The sequence below is a fragment of the Plecotus auritus genome (genome assembly GCF_963455305.1).
Source record: "Plecotus auritus genome assembly, chromosome: 5".
Lineage (NCBI taxonomy): Eukaryota > Metazoa > Chordata > Mammalia > Chiroptera > Vespertilionidae > Plecotus > Plecotus auritus.
In genome coordinates this window covers 29,427,971-29,445,538 of record NC_137776.1, presented here as the reverse complement: position 1 = coordinate 29,445,538, position 17,568 = coordinate 29,427,971, and the positions used below count along the sequence as shown (strand labels likewise).

Below are 17,568 nucleotides of genomic sequence, written 5' to 3'. Positions count from 1 at the left end.
GTGTGTTTGGTGGGTTCAGTGGACAAGCATGTTTGGTGGCTTCTTCTATTTCTGCAGCTGAAGGCATGGTTTCCCAACCTCAGCACCATGGACACTTTGGGCCAGATAATTCCTTGTTGCAGGTGGCCTTCTGTGCATTGTAGGATGCAGTGATATCCCTGGTCTCTACCCACTAGGTGCCAGTAACATCTCTCCCACCTCACTCCAACCCCAGTTGTGACAACCAAAAATGTTTCCAGGCATTGCCTTGAGGGGAGACATTATTGTTACCCCTGCAAATTGAGAACTGCTACTCTAGAGATTTAGTGAAATGCTTGGAGGCGGGATGAGCACTGTTCAGCTGAGGTTCAGGTGGCTCCTGCCTGGTGCTCCAGTGGGCCTGAGGGTCACCTTCACAGATCCCGTTTCTCTCCCTGGGGACTGTGATGCCCTCAGGATTACTGATAAATATTCCCAGTAAGGATCCCTTGGTTAAGAGTTGTCACCACCTCTAGATTAAGAATTTAGCACAACTGTCCTCAGGATGCTTCTAGGGAAGCCAGGCAACCAGCTCAGCACCCGACAACGTGATGCGTTTTAATTCAGCATGCTTAATTCAGTTAGTTAGGGAACTTTCCAGAAAATGCCACTCTTCAAATTAAAAAGAAAACGTCTGAGATGTTAGGTAATGGAGAAGAGAGAGCAGAACAAGAGTAAAAGTGAAAATGAGACTTGAACCAGCTGGTGTGGCTCAATGGTTGAGGGTTGTCCCATGCAATAAGAGGTCACCCAGTTCCATTCCTGGTCAGGGCACATGCCTGGGTTGCGGGCAGGACCCCCAGTAGGGGGCCCTCTCTAAAATCAATAAAAACATATTTAAAAAAGAAATAAAGAAAGTGAGACTTGAGAGATGAAAGGAAGGGACCAGGACCTTTGGGGTCAGCTGGTGAAAGGTCAAGCTTCTTTGTCAACTAGAAGAATTTTGACTCCTTACTTGAGACAATAAAGAAGTGTTTGCAGTTAGTTAGAAATCTACCCCATTGTCTGTTTCAAAGACCTTAGAAATGCATGCAGTGTATACATTGTCTATTATTTCAGATTATCTTTGCGATTTTTTCCCCTTCTCATCCAGCTGCCAACCATTAGACGTGTGCATCTGGCAGCAATTTCAGTATTTCGTCAAGTTACTTAGGCGGCATTGACTGGCTGTGTCACACTCCTGTTCAGTTTCTTCAGATGAGAGATTGGGAAAAGAATTCGGAAACAAAAGCCACCCAGTTCCTCCCCCAACAATTAGAAACATGCTTTAGAGCTTGGAAATGGTGCACAAAAATCTCACTGAACTTCCATTTAAGCCTAGTCATGAGAATTCTTTGTAAATTATTTCATGTAGCATCATAAGTCTTTCGTTAGCTACTTAGAAAGGGTGTGTGGGGAGGGGGGCTTCAAGCATCTAATTTCTTCTGGGAAAGCAATCGAAATGGCCTTTCCACGGTGCCTCTGTAGATAGCATACATTTAAGACCTCACAAAGATATGCTCATGCTGTCTATCGTAATAGTCAATTTGTGCTGGTTTCTTTGTAGTTAGGTAAGTCTTTTTCTAAAATTGTATCACACAATTATATTTTTAGCTTTGTTACCACCACTTTTTCTTTTTGTTCTGGCATTTTCTCCATACCTACATTCTCTCTGAAATAACTTTGTCTCTCTTCCCAAGTCACAGTCTCATCTTGACTTCAGCTTCAGTCCTTTGTTGTCATCTGGTCTGTGGCTTTCTTCTTGCTTGCTAGTTCTACCAGGGCATTTTTGGCTGGTATGTATTCAGGTATCCAGAAAGATAGGAGATCTAAGGATTTCTCCTTTTTTTTTTAAAAAAAATGTTTTTATTGATTTCAGAGAGGAAGGGAGAGGGAGAGAGAGATAGAAACATCAATGATGAGAGAGAATCATTGATTGGCTGCCTCCTGCAAACCCCCACTGAGGGGTTGAGCCCAACCTGAGCAGGTGCCCTGACCGTGAATTGAACTGTGACCTCCTGGTTCATAGGTCGACACTCAACTACTGAGACACACTGTCTGGGCAGGATTTCTCCTTAATAAGTGTAGTTACAATAAGAGTTGATGTTTGAGGACTTGTTATTTATCAAGCTCAATGACAGGAACTTTTCATGTATTATCTCATTTCACCTCAGTGATAACCCCATGAAATGGGTACTTTTACCCCCACATAACAGATGAAAACATTGAAATTTAGTAGGGTTAGTCACTTGCCTAAAATGACAAAGAAAACAGTGAGAGGAGAGATCATCTAATTATCCTAGTCTCATTTTAAATTTTCACTTGAAAATAAGTTTTGAGTCAAAATTGATCAGTCTTTATAAAGCATAACAACCATGAAATAGCTCCATCTTCATTCTCAAAATAACATGTTTTGGATTGTTTTCTAAATTGCATTTTAGAAATCAAAATTGCATACAGGTTACTCACATATCACTTGGGTAGTGGCAACTCAAGGGAAGCACACATTTATTGCATTTCTTTATTGCAAGCAACATTATAGCTTGTCTTTAATGTAACCCAGTTAAATAGAGGTCCCACCTGTAATATAGGATGGCTGGTACAGTTTTCCATCCTCTTTAACATTGACTTTTGTTTAAGAATTGCTCTCATAGCCCAGAAATCTTTTATGACTTGCATTTCTTTAACAAGAATTCTTAAGGTAAAACGAATGAGACCCTGTGGGTTGAATACATTTGAAACATACTACCCTATACTTATATATTTGTGAGCAGTTTCATTTGGTTTCAAAGAGTGTTCTTTTATTATTTAGACAATTTACAAATAAAAGAAAGAACAGCTGGCTTAACTTCAAAGACTCCTGGATTAAATTCTTCCCAACATTTTCCTTTTGGTATCTCAAAGCAAGAAGAAAGACAGGCTAAAACCTTTTTGTTTGTGATTTATGATAATGGTTTCCAGGAGAAGTTAATTAGGTGCGTGTAGTAGGGAACGTCTTCTACTGAGCTTGAACTTCCTAGGAACAGTTGGGAATGGTTCTGTCCTCTATTAAGCCAATTTAATGACCAAAAAACCTACAGCAAGGCAAGCAGGGCCACACAGCTGAGGTACCTCGTGATTCCTTGTAAAGATGCTTGTTCAGTTCAGTACATTTTTCTTGCATTACCAAATTCTTCCATAAAGTCAACCACAGCCCATATTATCTGTGACTCCAGCTAAAACTTGTGGTGAGTAGGAAATAGATTAAACATAGGTTTTCCCTTTTCCCCAGCTGCCAAAAGTGATGTCAGTGGTGTTAACGATCCTTACCTCAGCCTGCTGCAGACCCAGGGCCTCTGTGCAAATGCTGTTCTCTCCTCTAGTTCCCGTGCCATCCCTGAAAAGTTGTTGATAGTTGATAAGAAACAATTGGATAGCAAGACCATTACTCAAATGTAAAGTCAGGCACTTGCTTTCTTTCTTGAAGCAATTTGTGATATGACTCCAGGGAGTGGGCAAAGAATGCAAAACCTATTTAGTGTTTAACAGAAAAAGTAAAGGCAGTGGTAGCAGATCTGCTCGGTTACCTTTTGCCTAATTGCAGAATCGGTGTTGCAAACACTTTTTACCGTCTCGACATCCATTGTAAACTAAGTTGTGATCTGAATTTCAATCCACTGGTTTGTATCCAAGTCAGACCGATAAAAACCTGTATGCTGTATTGCTGAACATTACAATAAAAAACGGATGTGAAATGACAATATAAACCTTCAGAAATGGAATGTAATTCCTCCGAGGGAGAATACCACAGACATAGCTCCGTGAAAGCAGAAGAAACACTGACTTTTATGACTTTCTTACTCAGGTAGGGAAGATCATATCTTATTACCTTCGTGTCTTTGAGTAACAGGTTTATTTGGGTTGAGCTCTGTGAAAATTAAAGCTTCCTGTCCCACAGCGCATGTAGTCTGACTTGAAGTGTGGAGGGATTGCTTTTCTGAGTTCCTCCACCTTGACCATTGTGTACATGGGGACATATGATCATTTTTGAAAAAATATATTTTATTGATTTTTTACAGAGAGGAAGCGAGAGGAATAGAGTTAGAAACACTGAAGAGAGAGAAACATCGATCAGCTGCCTCCTGCACGCCCCCTACTGGGGATGTGCCCACAACCAAGGTACATGCCCTTGACCGGAATCGAACTTGGGACCCTTCAGTCTGCAGGCCGACGCGCTATCCACTGAGCCAAACCAGCTAGGGCCATATGATCATTTTGATAGAAGAGAGATTTGAGCCGTTTTGATTTACCTCTAGAGGGGCTGTTATTGGTGTTGAACCCTATCTGCTTTATCTTTAAATTATCTTCTGCTTGATCAGCATGCTTTTGGTTAATAAAAGGAATGGGAAACAACTAACGTGAATATTCTTTGGCTTAAAAGATTTCTGGATGTTTGTTCAGGTTTCCTTAATCTATCATTGACAGAATACATTTAGTTGTTGAGAACCATATGTTGTTGTTGCTGTTGTAATCTGCCTTCTCCATAAGCCCCTAACCCTCTTGAAATGTTTCCAGACCCCCGCCCCCCGCCCTAGGTTGCTGAGGAAGGAGAAACACACATGCTGACAGAAGTCACCCCAGTGGACCACAGCGGGAGCCCACGGGCTTGGTGTCGATGGTCTCTCTTCGGTCACTCCCTCTCTTTTTCCTTTTCATAATACGTGTGTCTTTCTTCATTGGTGGTCTCCTGAAGTCACCAGCCCTGCCAGAAGGTCTTTCAGTGGGACAAAGGGGTAACTGGAGCGAGATGGCCTCTCACATGTTGGCAGCTCTGTCTGAATTTTCTTCCTTGGCAACCCTGCGCGCTGGAGGGGCCGGCCAGCAACCTTGTTATTTCCACCATTCCTCTCCCGTGTGACTCGCACCAGGCAAAAGTGCTATTTAAGCAGCTCTGCTGGCTTGGCTGGTCTGTTAGCCTTTGCCATTTACGACCATGAAACCAAGTCTTTCCAGCTCAGTTCTGGCCTGTTTGTTTTAAATGTTGGTTTCCTTTCGTTAGCTAAAATGGCTTTCTCCTTTCAACAAAAGTAGCAAACATGTTGGTCTTACTTCTAACTTTAGGTCTTTAGTTCAATCATATGTGTGTGTGTGTGTGTGTGTGTGTGTGTGTGTGTGTGTAAAATTATATATGTAAATTTTCAGTGGTTATGGTCTTAAGGCTTTAAATCAGCATGCTTTAAAAACAGAAAGCAATGCTTTTTCAGGACTTTGGTCTGTCCTTTCCCAAAGTCTCAGCTTCTCACACCTCCCAGCTGTCCCTTGTGAAAAGCAGAGATTCTCCCCTTGTCCCAAACTGAAGCTCTTCTTTCCCTTCACCTTGGTTGATGTCCACAGCTAGCAGAGTTGTGCTGATAATGCTGCTTTCTCCCTAGGTGCTATCATCCAAACCACCTGGTGGTACCCAAGCTCTAAGCCAGGAATTCCTTTAATGAGGGGTTTCACAATCCATTGGGTGGATTAGTGGTCTGGTTTGTCCACCTGAGATTGCAAGGTTGTGAATGTTAAAATGAGGAACACCTATGCACTCCCAGAATCACACGTATTTAATAAGAAAAACAAACCTACTGGGCCCATTGGCTAGATTTCAGGTATGCTTAAAAACAGAGTACTTTTGCAGTGTTTAATAAGGTGTTTTATTAATATGTAAGCATTCCAAATGACTTGATCAGCTCTAAATGAGTGGTACCATGAATTAATTGCATCAGCATCAGTGAGGGAGCTGGAGAAATGAATTGTGGTCATGGTAGCAGTTTGCAGTTGATTATAATTGTGTGAAATAAGAAATAAGCAGACCTGGGAAGATACGTTATAGAGAGATGTCCCAGGTGCCATGCTCAGCACCCTGCAAAGGACAGAGTGACCCATGGATGTCTGCTCTCATTCCTTTCCACTTTTTTCCCCCTCCTGGTTCTTGCAAATACAAGGCCTGTGCCATTCCCCTAAGGACTTAGGTTCTTGGAAACTAAAGCCAGGAAGACAGAGGCTATTTCTACTGTCAATCTGCCATACTTCTGCCCCTGCACAATGGATTGGGAGTATGAGAAAGGGATAGAATACCTACAGGGCTGAAAAAGTTGGTTAGCATTCCATAGATTTTCTCATCACAGAATTTTTTTTAAGAATGGGAAAGATATAAACATGATCAAAATATTATTTTCCTCCCCAATTTAAACATTTATTATTATACTATAATTTATACTGAAGAATTTTTCTGTATTATACTCAAGAATGTTTTTTAAGTCACAGCTGTTTATAATAAGAGAAAGAGAAATATGCTGTTTTAACACGTTTCTTTAAGAGGAGGAATTTATTTATACGAATTTTTCTAGTTGAATCAACAATATAAGATTTCAAACAATGATCTCCTTTGAAGAAAAGTCATTACTGTAGTCATCTTTTTTCAAGCATAGTTGGGTGAGGAAGCGTTACTTTCTGACTAAATTTGACAGTAGCCAAGCAGCTTATAATATTTTACTCCAATTTTCTTAGTAAAAGTAGAAACTGTTAGTTATGCTCTAACCAGGTATTTGTAACTGTGTTACACTTGACTCAGCAAATTGGCAGGAAGTTTCGACATGTTTAAATACGAGATAAAAGCTATTAATCAATGGCTTTGACTAAAAATGCATTGATGAAAGAGGGCTGATCGCTTCATTGTACTTATAGGCATAACCTTGGGCTGCTTTCAGCTGCTTTCACAGTGAAGACTCATGGGTAGGCTGACGGTGTGAAAGGCAGCTGTAGCTTTGTTTATTTTTCAGCTGTAGTAGGCATGGTTGAAGTGGGTCCCATCCAGAATATGTAAATTCCTACCGGATGCACTAATGCAGTAAGCCATAGGTCTCAAGTAGCATTGCTCAAGTGTTGACTTACTAGTATTTGATCATGCTTCAGAAATTACATTTTTCATTACTGGCAATAGGATTGGGTGGGTTTTATCTTACAAGAAGACACACGGAAGGGTACAGTCGATGCTGGCGTGGTTGTCAGAATGTAATTTCCAGCCACTAAATCTCATGACAGGTGCTTCATATTTCTGGGCTCCCGAGTTATTCCCCAATGATGTAACTAGAGAGAATGTATCATAGTAGCATTACCATTTGCTATTTGCACAGCTCTTCTGCAAGGAAACATTTTGCTTTTTTATGTCCAGTTTATGAGTGTCACAAATGAGTTTTTGGATTTGTAAAACATCGTAGTGATATTCGCCTTGTATGGTTTTTGTGAGTCAGTTGGGGTTGTACATATAAAGTGCATTAAATATACATATACGGATATTTTGCTTTTTAGTGCATATCACCATCCTTATCATTGCATTTTTATTTGTCACACAACAGATGTTTGTTGAATTAAATGACTGCAGGAGCCTAGTATGGGTATTGTGTGTGTTTTTAAAACAAATTCCTAAATTGCAAATTCCTAAATTGATCTACATGTTTTCCTCTGTTCAAGTGAGTTCCTTTATTCAAGCTCAGCCCTTTTTGATTACGTATGTGTAGAGGCAGGGATATCGGCAGCTGAATTTAAGTCCATGAAGCACATGCTAAGGTCTGCCTGTAATGTTATGAGAGTTCCTTTCCAACAAAACTATCAGGGCAATTGTGAACAGCTCTGTTTTGGGAACTTCAATTTTGGAGTCCTTTGGCTTTAGATAATACCTCTCTGGGAACCATTACCCAGCTTAATCAGCCCCTTTATTCACCATATTTGGCTCTCAAAGCTTTTTGGCTGTCTCCAAAGATCAAATAGGCCTTTGAAGGACAAGACTGGCTGCTATAGAGACCATTCAAAAGAATATACCCACGGCTGAGAAGGCAGTCGCAGAAAAAGAAATGGGAACTTGAGAAGGCATTCCAAAAATGCCCCGAACAATGGCTGCTTGATTGAAATAAGTATTACCCCAAGGTGGCTGCAATGAAAGGCAGTTCCCACTGAGGGATGTCTGTTCAAAATCCATGTCATTACTCTGTAGCTAAACTTTATGTATATTTACACACACACACACACACACACACGCACACGCACACGCACACGCACACACACACTTGTACGAAGATAAACAGATGTGAACTTCAGACGTTCCCTTGTAAATGTCTCCCGATCTCTATGGCCTGTTTATAGCCCTCCATTCCCATTCCCTCCTAGTCAGGATTACCTGTCAGGTGCTTTCACTTTTATTTATACACTCCTGAGTTGATGGCACCGGTAGGTACCATAGTGGCTGAGACATGTGTTGATCAGGATTCATGATTAAGGGCTTTGAAAACAGTATGCTAAGACTTTGGAGGGAAGGTAGGTAGTGGAATTGATATATCCTTTTTTTCCTGCTCTTTTAATAGACATGTTGGTGGGAAATTGCAGGGATGGGTTCAGAGTACCCCAAAGCAGCAGATTCCCACCACTGGTGACGATACAGATTTTTCTCTTCTCATCGGGCTCCCAGTCTCCTCCTTTCTGCATCCATGCAGATCTGGCCCATGTGATGGCAAGACAGGACCTTCACTTGTCCTTCATTTCACATGCGGCAGTGTGTTGGTCTCAGCCCTTTAGTAAAGTGTGGCATTCCTACCTCATTTTCAGCCCAGCACTGTGAAACTGTGTTAGTTAAGCGGTACCTAGATACGCTGGTAGGAACATTCTGATAGACCACAGTATAAGTTCAGGAGAAACTTGAAACTAAGAGATCTGTAGACCATTCTCTGGGGGTTGTGAGAGGATGGGTTAGCCTTTCACTTGTAGAAACCATGCAAAGTCAATCCTGTTTCTCTGGCAATTAAGGGATACCCTGGAGTGCCTTTTTGTTATGTGTTGTCTGCTTGTCAAGTCTTTATAATATGCCATTTACCTATTTAGGGGTAGAGTTAATATTTTAAAATAAACAAATCTCCTCATAAAACTGAGGTCTCATTTGGTAAATTTCAACCTACCTGAGCCACTGTGTAAATAGTGAATGCTAACTGATCTCAGCCATACCCTCCTTCAAGAGGAAAGAGAAAAACAAAACAGCTATATTGCTCAACATTTTCATTGTGTGAATTTTAGAAGCCATCACTGTCCTTGCAGCTGACATTGGTTATCACCGCTGCACTTTGATCATAACACAGTGTATATCCTTATTATCCCTATACTTAGATAAAGGTGTCTTGGCCTGCCATTCAAGGCTCTTCCCCATCTATTCCAATCTGCATTTGTAGACTTAACTCCTTCTACCCCTTTTCAGATGCTTCGTGCTCCAACGAAGCCACATTCTTCACTGGACCTGCCGGTCCATGGCTGGGCCTTGTTTCATTATGTGCTTTCAATGGAGTGTGCTTTGTCCCTATCATTCATTCAGCTCATATTTAGTGAGTACCTGCTATGTGCCAGCCCTTTTGCTAAGCTCTGGAGATGCAACTGGAAGCAACATAAACATAATCCCTGTGTCCACATCCCCAAAGTGTTTTTGTCTTCCAAACCAAACCAAGTGTGTCAGCAAGGTACTTCCCTTCTATTCCTAGCTGAAGTATCCTTTCCTTCCGCCATGCACCTAGAGCTTTCTTCCTGTGTATCTACCGTGGAATTCATCCCTTTCTACTCTGCATTCTATCTCTTTGTGAATGGAGCTTCCTTTCTAGAATTTCTAGAAAGCAGGGCCTATAGCACAATTCAGCTTTGTATTCTCCATAGTATTTAATGCAACCATTTTACTAATTCAACAAGTTTTTATTAATTAACTATTCTATTCAGGACATTCTATAAATGTTGATATTTATAGAGAACTTTAGAATGCATGAAAAATATGCATGCCAGAAAGAGTAATGTTAATACTTGTGAACCTAAGAAGCTTTTATGAGGTTGAAAAGGTGGATTCGCTCATTGGAGGGGATGGGATAATGCCCCTTGAGATCTGCCTTCTTGAATTGCATAAAAGAAATGTGCTTCTACCAGAATAATTTATTCGACCTAAATCAGAATCTTTTTTTTTTTAAAAAATTAATGATTAACTTGGTCTGTTTTGCTTGGATTTTCTTTTGTGTCTAAAATGCTCATGTCAAACAACAGCAAGTTAAAACCCGATTTCAGATGTTGTAATGGTAAGCCTTGTGACTTCAAATTCTAAAATTTGCAGATGACTTTTAACCAAAAGAAGATTCAGCATAGCTCCACTGTTACCTGCTTGCCCTATTTTGTTGTAGTTTTCCACAATAGCTGTGATGTACATTTTTGTTTTGATCATAAGAACATCAAAGCGCTGTGTATTTTTGTGTTGCTAAGCCTCTGAAACCTCCAAATCACATTGATTTGTTTGCTGACTTAATATTGACTACTTTGAGTTTGTGATTGCTTTGGACTCTTGCATTTTGAGAGAAAAAAAGAAGTTAAATACAGATTGTTGATTTTATTTAAGCACACAGTACTGTTTGTGCCTGTGACTTCAGTTCATCTGATATGATAGGCCTTCTTTTTAAAAGCAAAACCCTAACAATTTCAGGGTTTCATATGACAATCCTAAAAGATCAGATGAGCTAACTCCTTAACATGTACTGCAAAGGATGAGAATGGGACCCTGCAGGCCTGACACATCACCAATGGGTGGTGTGGCAGTGCAGCAGGTGGTTTTTAAGCTTGGCTTGGTGGGTAGTAGAAAGAAATTGATCTCCAGAGTATGATGAGAAAAGAGAAATGATTTGACCTTATTTGTATTCCCAGGTTTCTCCCAATAAGTCATCCCAGATTTATCTGAACCATCCCGGAGCTGAGTGTTCGGCCAAGGTGAGGGGAACCAGTAGCATGGTCTCCTGGAAAGAGCTCTGGGCCTTGGAAATAGGAACCCGAGTTCTAGGGTTGATTGTGACTGACTTTGCCTCTCTATCCAAGTTGACTTATTCTCTAGTAGTAAGTGATGTCCAGGTGCCCAGGTGATGAATTCTTTCCTTTTCCTTTTCAGAATGAAGACCTAAATGACCTCAGCAAATTCTCCTCTAACTCATGGGTACCCAGACTCGAACTATTTCATGATTCACAACCAGGACCTCACATCTTCCTCCTCTGTAGATGGTACGATGCATCCGTTTCAGTTTGTTTACTTTACAAATCCTCAGGAGTCCGTTGACTGAACTGCACGTTCTTTATTGTGCCAAGCAAAAAAGCACTGTGACACCAGGACAATGAGTCTGCATAAATTTCATCTTCAAACTTAAGGACTTAGCTGGCCACATGAGCTGCTGTGCCCCCCACCATGCTGCGAGAGAATGGGTTTCCTCTCATCGCCATCTACACGATACATTTCATCTGCTGCTGAAACTGTGCGACAGAGCATCGTTGTAAATTATTTCACACAAAACAGTTCGCGTTGGGTGGAGAGAGTGTTAAATATTTAACATAGGTTTTGATTTAAATGTGTAATTTTTTAAATTAAAATGTAACTTTTCTTACAGCGCACATTTTTTTTTTTTTTTTTTTGGATGTGGAACTGAGGTATGCAATGTTCTGTTGTAAAGAGTGGAGCAAATGCTTAAAACAAGGCTAACAAGAGTAGACTAGGGTACGGCCCTTGTTTTAAGATTGTAACTCAGAAAAATAATATAAGAATCATAGTGCCATAGGTGGTTCTCAATTGTATAGTTATATTTGCTGATACTATCTCTTGTATTATAGCCCTGGTGTTGAGCGGAGATCCTTACAAGAATTGATCTTAATTTTGTATTTTTCCTGTAAGGCAATAGGCCATGTTAATTGAACTGAAGAAAGGTATATAGTCTACTGGGTATTTTCGAGTGTCAGCTTAACATTGGCAATTGAATGGAAGCCGAAAGATAAGAAAAGGAAATCAAAGTCTTCCATTGTACATACTGTACAGAGAAGGAGACATGGGCAATCCCTTCAAATCAAAAGCTCTCTTTGGAATGAACAATGTGGGTGTTTGTAAATTCTGGAAATTTCTGTCTATTCATAATAGACTAGAGACTGTTGATCTTTCCTTCTCCCCTCCCCCCACTTCTGTAAGCTTCCTGCTACATTGCACCATTTTCTTTTGTGCACACAGGATGTTTCATTTCCTACACTGTCTCAAGAAAGATACTAAGACAAGTGAGCTTGTCTTTAATTTCTAACCAGAAATTAAAATTCCAGAAACTGTTTTATTTTTTAATTATTTTTTTTGTCATGACCAGAGCTACATGCCACTATCTTTAAGAGCTTATCTGATGCTTTCTGAGAACTTCCAGTGTTTCATGATTTAATTGAATGTAATTTGGCCCATTTGCCCTTGTGGGTACTAGGCTATTAGTGATTAGTTAATAAAACCCAGTGTACAGAGAGCCCACCAAAGCTTAATGACCAGCTATTGAAATATCTAGCCAGCAGTGAAAATGTTAATCATTTTCTTCTTTGGCAAGTACTCATATCTTGGAATTTTTCCTTTGGAAATAGAAAATGGCAATGAACAGACTTAAAGATATTGCCTACAGAGTTTTTAACCTTTTTACCGGGAAACTTCCTATAAATTAAGTGAGTAATGCCAATATCAGGCTTCCTCGGAGTCTGTGTAAACTCTGTATCAGAAATTCCCAGCCCTACTGTTGATGTAGCAACATTTAATTTTTTGTAGAATTGTGCTCCCTGGGCAGGGGTGGGCTAAAGGAAGGAGCTAGGGTTGGGGGTGCTCTACTCAAAAGGGAGGGGAGATAAATGGAACCCTTACACTGCTGAGGCCCGTGTTACTGTTAAATCAACTGGATGGCCTGTACCTCACAGACTGTTGTACAATGTTCATTGTTGCAGGTTCTAATCATTTGCATGCTCATCAATTTCTAAGATAAATAGGTCTGTAGTCATAAGAATCCATTGTTTTCAAGGAACTTGCTAAATTACATAATTTCCTATTAGGAGAAAACACTACCAATTATAAAAATTTGATAAGAACTTTTTTTACTCTTTTATGAAAAACACTTTGTTGGTCAAACTAACTTTCATTTTTCAAGTATTCTGACTCATACTCTTGCTAGTGTATGAGACAAGTAGGCTATCCTGCTCTTTCCAAACAGAAATCAATGAACAAAGTCAGCCCCTATCGTTTTCCTGTTAAGCTTGGTTATTATTTCTCAAGAAACCTAAAAGTTGATTGTTACCGAGATACCTCTGCATGTGGAATTATCAACCAATTCTGGGTGAGAATAGAAATGAACAGACTGGAAAACCCCATCTCGTGGTGTCTAGTTCTCTGATGTTTTGTTCAGTTAAATAGCATACGGGTAGACATTCTTATCTAAGCTGCTTCTAGTGGTCCCTAAGCTGGGTTTGAAAGTGGTATCAAATTTCATTGATTTGAAACTGGAAGTTGCTGGTATTTGAAGGGGGAAAAAGGGTTGATCTTGAGCAGCTGCTGAGTCTGTGTGTTCAGTTCCTGTTGGGGAGACTTTGCTTTTATCCATTTCAAAGTATTTGTAGGCCAGCTAAAAGCTCACGTTAATGGGGATTCAGGTGGCCTCTGTTTGTAAGTTACTGGCTTTTTCTTCATGAGACCACTTTCATAGCATTCTTTTTTAGAGACTTAGGCAGAGTTTTAAAATTTTTCCTTTGTGAAGAGAACAAATATATTTCATGACTTTGATGATAGCTTCGTTCTGGGCCAAAAAAAAAAAAAAAAGGTTCTAGAACCAGCTAGAAGTGAAAAGAGAATCCATTAATGATCAACCGCCTGAGTCAATACTGTACTGATGTTACATTGGTGGCTATTTCTTGCTCACTTTCAAAGGTCAGGGACTCTCTTGACTAATCTAGGTTGACTGCAAATGTTCATTTACTAAAAATCATCTAGCCAGAGGTGGAGTAAAAATCATCTAGCCAGAGGTAGAGATTTCTAACTTTTCCTTCCCTGACTATTGTTTCCTAGCTAGTTATCTTTTAAATGTGAGACAGAGTGTTAAGAAACAACTGTACTATACTGTAAGAAACAGGATTGTGCAATCCTGAAGCTCTGTTGTGTTCCTGAATGCAATGTGCCATGAAGTTGAAAATTTTAGTTTTATTTACTAGAGGTGGTTGAAGACGGGGGAGGGGAGCTCATTGTCCACTGACACAAAAGAGCCATGAGAAATGGGATGGCTGTGAAGTGCTCCAAATGCTTTGGCAGAGCTCTGTGGGTCAGTCCATCACATGAGGAGGTGTTGAAGCCCCAGACACTGTGGGAATTAAGACCTTGATTGGGGAGAGACAGAACCCTTTGGAAGGCATGTGAAGGAGGATGGATGGAAGCCAAATATGAAATCGCTTCTTTGCAATGACTTGACAGGGGAGTTGAGTGTTCCTAGGACACGGTGAACGTTGGTTGGCAGTGATGCTGCATTCATATAGGCTGCTGAGAAACCGGAAAGGAAAAAAAAGCATGAGCTGCTAGGGATATGAAGAAATGTGACATTGCCAACACTAAGGAAAGACCTCTAGTCTGTGACCTTTGCTATGGAGAGCATAAACAACCTTCTTGTAGTTAGTAGAACATCAAAGGTTAAATGCTGGTGCCTGTGGTCATTTCCAAAGCCAAGACAGAGAAAACCTTGGAGGTCCTCCCATAGCTCCATAATCCATCCCCTAATTGTAGATAGAGAAAATGTGCATCAGGTGGCATGTTGAGGTAGCCCTCCCTCCTTGTAACCAGAACATCATGTAAGTGCTGGGAGGAAGTAGAAGGATATTGAAGGTGTTTCACCCTAATCTTAAGGAATTTCAGTAATAAGGAGCTTATTATCAGCTTATAAGATTAGAAAATGTATGACTTAGCTGGGGAGTTGTCTTCCTTTCCTGGTTTGTTAATGACTTGGCATGTGTGATGTATATACCAAGAGATCTGGTGTTTTAGACTTTTGCCATTCACCCTGCATTTCAGTTTCTCTCTTTGCTTAAGTGATTAATTTCCCCAACGTTAACCAATATACCAAATGATAGGACAAATACAGTGAACAGGAAAACTTGCCTGTATTTGTATAGACATTTTTAGTGCTAGGGCTTTTGTTGTTTTAGAACTTTTCTACTGGATTAAGACTGTAGTTCCTGGGACAATTTTTCTTGCAAAGCTCTTTCCTTACACCTCTTGGCTACAGGGTGGGCCAAATTAAATACATAGATATTATTTTCATTTCATGTATGTGCAGTTTGGTTTATCATCTGAAGATGGTGGTGCTGCTCATGGTGCTACTTCATCTGTGTATAAAAGGACCAAGCATGGTCTGTATTGCTACCAAAACATTTATTGTATATATGTGTATAACATGCATTATGTATATATGTAACGGGTACCAGGCCAGGTATATATTTTTATTTAGAAGTGTTTTACTTTTCCAAGTTTTCTTTAGAGTGTTATGCTTATTTTCAGTTTTTTCCCCTGATTCTGTCTGGTACTTAGAACTGTAGTGTCTTCATCGTTAATTAAAGAAAACTGTCTAAATGAATTCACAGATGTGAATGCTAGTGATCCTTAATGTCTTTGATTATGGGACATAAAACGGAAACTGCCAATTACATTTTGCTGGGGTGTTTCAGTCAGAGCAGTGTACATTGTTAACATACTTTAATAAATAATTTTGAAACAGATAGGTTGCCTTCACCCTATCCCTCTTCAGTTGGCTTTCAGTGGCCAACAGTATAAAGAAAACGACCCCTGAAAATATGTGAAGCTACTTGTGTTGCTGGTGGTACAATGGGAAGAGGGAGGGGGAGGAAAGATGTGTTCTGTTGAGAAGCACTAGAAGGGCCTTGTTGACCTTCAATGGGAAGAGATCCCTGAGAATTGATCAAACACTGATGGGCACAGAGGGGACCTGGGGTGGGCAGGGCCTACCTTGCTGACCCTCTCCCAGGTCCCCAGTGCTGCTCATCCATGTCTGCTGATGGCCCTGAGTAGTAAGGCAGGGAAACGGCATTGCTCAGCCCTGGCTATATGTCTGCATCGTCTAGGTAGCTTTAAAGAACTCAGTGGCCAGGCGACTGCAGAGATGCTGATTTACTTTGGGATAGGGCCTGGGCATCCATCATTGCTGCTGCCCTTGGAGATTATAGTACAAGCTCAGGGCTGAGAACCACTGCTAGGAAGTATTGCCCTGTCTAATTACTAGAGCCACTTACTAGAAATGCTGGTTCCCTGAGCTGTCTGAGAACGGGTGTTTCTACAGCTGACTCATGGTGTGGTTGGCAAATTTGGGAAATTCTGATTTCTGTACCAGGGGACCCTTTTGGATTGTGTCACCACTTAAAGGTATAGGATACCTCTAATTTTTTTAATTGAATTCACTGGGGCAATGATTTTTGAAAATAATAAACCATGTTGGATCCAACTCCGGAGCCCACTCCTCCCAAATTGAGCTTTCTTGCCTAAACAATTTAAAAGAGATGATTGATGAATTCTAAGTTGTTCAGACAAACTCAAATGATTGAACGTTTTGGAAACATTCAAGATTTGTTTTTATTTGATTTTTTTGATGTGCCTCATGCCCCACTCTTTTCCACCCTAATCTGGTGTTGAGGCTGGAGAGATAGATCTTCCTTTTGCCTGGCATCATGGATGATGTTCTCATTTGTTAAGAAGCAGCACATAACGTGACTGAATAATGCTTGAAGTAAATATTTCATCTTCACTTTCTATCAGTTTCCTCCATTTTTATTCTTAAAAACAAAAACAAAAACACACCTGACTCTTTTCCTCCCAGTGGTATTACAAAGCAAACATGCTAACCTTTATTGAAATGACACATAAACATAACTAATTAGTATTAATTTGAGGGCAGTCTAGTTGAAATGAACTAGTGGTGTAATTTATAGCATGATTGTCTTATTACCTTTACAGAATACAGAAACAAACTAGGGCAAGTGCAACACTGTCAATAAAAGGTCTGCGAGAATTTAATAGTCATTGCGAGTTGTAATTACCTTCCTGGTTCTATCATAAACAACAGCAACACTCACGCTGCATTCGTTCCAGGTTCACCACCAGGATTTACATCAATGATCTCAGTGTATCCTTCCAGCAACTCAGAGGTAGACTATCATTATCCCTATTTCCCAGATGTGCAAGCAGAGGAGAGAAGGGGTTTGTCTGTGGACAAGTTTGTATTCTCATAGACACCACTGCAAGTCTCTGATTTCTAAGTACTTTTAAAAAATTATGGTCTCTACATTAAAAACTATCACTCCAGCTGCCTTTTGTTATTCATTTGCTGAGCAAATATGACTAATCTCCCATGAGCCTGAGAGTAAATCTCTGTCCAACTGGTAACTTCCACCCTGCAAAGTATCAGGGCCTTATTACATTTGTTTCCGTTCTTTATATTTGTGTCTGGCTTAGATCATTCAGGTCCAAAGTCATGTTCTGGTTCCCTATTGTTTTTCTCAGTAAGTGCACCTCACTTTAACAACAGAATAGAAAGAACTTTATTTTAGGAACACACAAGGGTAGTGGGTGAAATGGGAAAGCCACTCTAAATCCAAATGCCTGTGTTTTTAGGCATCAGGTTTTACACATGAATTATCTCCTGTAAAGTCTTGGAAACCAGAGCTTACATT

At 40.2% G+C, this 17,568-nt stretch overlaps 1 protein-coding gene across 2 annotated transcripts in view; it reads left to right on the top strand.

Moving 5' to 3' along the window:
- IRS1 (insulin receptor substrate 1) overlaps positions 1-15,464 on the top strand; it is a 60,150-nt gene extending 44,686 nt beyond the window's left edge. Inside the window, exons 2-3 of one of the 2 annotated variants that reach the window (XR_013960727.1) lie at positions 10,726-10,788; positions 10,964-11,456. The gene's annotated coding sequence lies outside the window, so the exon portion shown is untranslated. Of the gene's footprint in view, positions 1-10,725; positions 10,789-10,963 lie in introns of both variants that reach the window. The other variant, XM_080670931.1, reaches the window with a different exon arrangement.
- Positions 15,465-17,568: the final 2,104 nt, after the last annotated feature.